General features: G+C 36.2%; 1 long non-coding RNA gene across 1 annotated transcript; it reads right to left on the reverse strand.

Annotated features, from left to right (window-relative positions):
* On the reverse strand, positions 1,398-2,629 carry LOC109826320. The gene is made up of 2 exons (XR_002243275.1): positions 2,009-2,629; positions 1,398-1,743 (listed from the first exon to the last, which is right to left on the reverse strand). It is a non-coding gene; the product is annotated as an uncharacterized LOC109826320 (long non-coding RNA).

Raw genomic sequence — 2,635 nt, forward strand, 5'->3', positions numbered from 1 at the left:
ACGTAGGAGCTTCTGCGTGTGTTTCTAGGGAACACCAATTATTTTGATTTTATTGTAAAGAAAAGTTTTATGCGTGTAAGGCTCACTCTTTTATTTTCGTTAAAACATTTGTAATGGAATCTGCAATAAGAATCGTTCCCGATGTAAACAATACACAAGGATACTTAAAGGAGTGGTTGGTGAGAGACATGAGTCGATTCCAAGAGGATTGACCTGATTATAAAAGCCTAGAGAGAGGTAGTAATGCCAAGCACTTGAGAAAGGTGACACGGCTAGGCCAACACTTAGAAGAGTGTATTGTGGGATTGACAATGTGTGGATTATAAAAGTTTTCGGTAAGCTTTGAAAACTGATTGTGTAGTCATTTTGATTGATAGTGGAGATCTCCTCGAGGTGAGGAGCGAAGACGTAGGTCGTGGGTTGACTGAACTCCGTGATCAATCCCTGTGTTTGTGTTTGGCTTTGGCATATATTTCTCTTATATCGCCTATTGTCATATTGTTTATCCTTGCATATTCTTGCTTATAATTTGTAGTACATTATATTGTTAGGATATTGCATTGTAGAGTTTTAATTTTGGCATCGATATCGGATTAGATAGAAATTATCCTATTCACCCCCTCTAGGGTACTTTCACCAATCCTCTTTCCTATTCTAGATTACGAGAAGAGCGTTGTACCACCAGATGACCGCCAGTTTAAGGCTTCCCTTACTAAAAAAAGACATAGAAGACAATGCAACAGACGAATAAACAATAGGTCGCTGAATACCCATCCTGTTAAGTGCTCCCGATGCCACATGGAATGTCACAATCGACAAACACGCAACGAGCCTATCTAGTTGCTAACCATGTGTATTAAATGCTAATATTTTGTATCAGCAGCTAACAATATATATTGGATGATATCCTCTTGGATTGTATCTTACAATGTTGTGCATAATTTTGACCAAAGAATGCATGAAACAATAGTATGCATTAAACATAAGTCGTGAAGTTTAGTACTAAGTTTTAAGGTTAATTGTTAAGGTTATCGCTTAGTTATTAAGGTTATGGTTTAGTTGTTAAGGATATGGCACAATTGTTAAGGTTACTACACAGTTATTAAGGTTATGGCTTAGTTATTAAAGTTACGGCAAAATTGTTAAATTTAAGACTTAGTTGTTAATCTTATCGCTTAGTTGTTAAGAATACGGCTTATTTGTTAAAGTTACGGCACAAATGTTGAGGTTACGACACAATTGTTAAGATTACAACTTAGTTGTTAATGTTATGACTTAGTTGTTAAGATTATGGCTTAGTTGTAACATTAACAACTAAGTCATAACCTTAACAACTAAGCTGTAATCTTAACAACTAAGCTCTAATCTGAAATAACGTGTAAACATAACAACCAATAGATTACTCCTCATAAACTCACTTACATACCATAAACAATTAAATATTTACATTCATAATATTTACAACATTTAATAGTGTTTTGAAAACCAGTTAAAGTTGTTTTCAACACTAACAATCAAGCCTATGATCCAGATCTTCTTTATATTATGGATCTGTTCTTTCAACGTCATCATCGTCAAGTTTATCGAGAAGTTTTTTTCTTCATTCTCCCCTCAATTAGTAAATGAGATGCTAGCTTCACTCGCATGACCCATATAGTTTGATCTTCGGGTGTGAAGTGTCGAACGCTTCTTCCTTCAATAATAGCTTTTATGTAGATGTAAACGTAAATCTTGTAATCATACCTAGACATAAACAAATATACACCATTAAAAATCAATCACAACCTTAACAAATAGAGAAACCTTAACAACGTATCAGTAAAATTAACAACCAATCCCTAATGTTAACAATCAATCTATAATCTTAACAACCAATCTGTAACATTGACAACCAATCTCTAATGTTAACAATCAATCTGTAACCCTAACAACCAAATTACAATATTAACAACCAATCTGTAGTCATGACCAACCATACGTGAAAAAGATACAATTTCAGAAAACTCACATCTTTTTTGTTGCCAAATGTATCTCTACCAAATCGCTCATATGCGTTCCTCTCTTTAGATCCAGGAGCGCTCTCGAGGTGTCATCGGTGCTGCCCTCTAGATCTGTGCGTTGAATTGGGTCTATGGGTTGAAGTGCAATTGGTGGGAGGAGGATGACTAGCTGCGATGTCCTCTAGGACATTTGCTATTGTTCTGCCAGGATCAGTTGACTCTGTACTCAAACGTCTTCTTGCGATGACATACTGTGGCTCGTCGTCGTCTTCGAAGTCTTCTACATGGGCGACTACTTTAGGAGCTGACTTGTCTGCTATGATTCCACTCAGGAGTGTAGGATGGCAAGATGATAAGAAAATGCTTAGATTCCGCTCTGGGTTGGGTTGATTTAGGATTAGGGTTTAGAATTAGAAATAGTCAGTTCACTTGAACAGATGAGAGAGACTGACACTCTTGCTGAGGAGAGGTTTTGAGAAAATGGGAGGCGCTTATTTTTAGAGTGTGCTTGGATGTAGACCGCAAGCTTGACAATTAACCCCGAAGCCCAGTTTATAAATTTCAAAGTTTATTATGAGCGCATGAATAACCACGAAAAACAAAATTCATTCGAAGACTAGAATCAATAACTTTTA

The sequence above is a fragment of the Asparagus officinalis genome, chromosome 10 (genome assembly GCF_001876935.1).
Source record: "Asparagus officinalis chromosome 10, Aspof.V1, whole genome shotgun sequence".
In the NCBI taxonomy this organism is placed as follows: Eukaryota; Viridiplantae; Streptophyta; class Magnoliopsida; order Asparagales; family Asparagaceae; genus Asparagus; species Asparagus officinalis.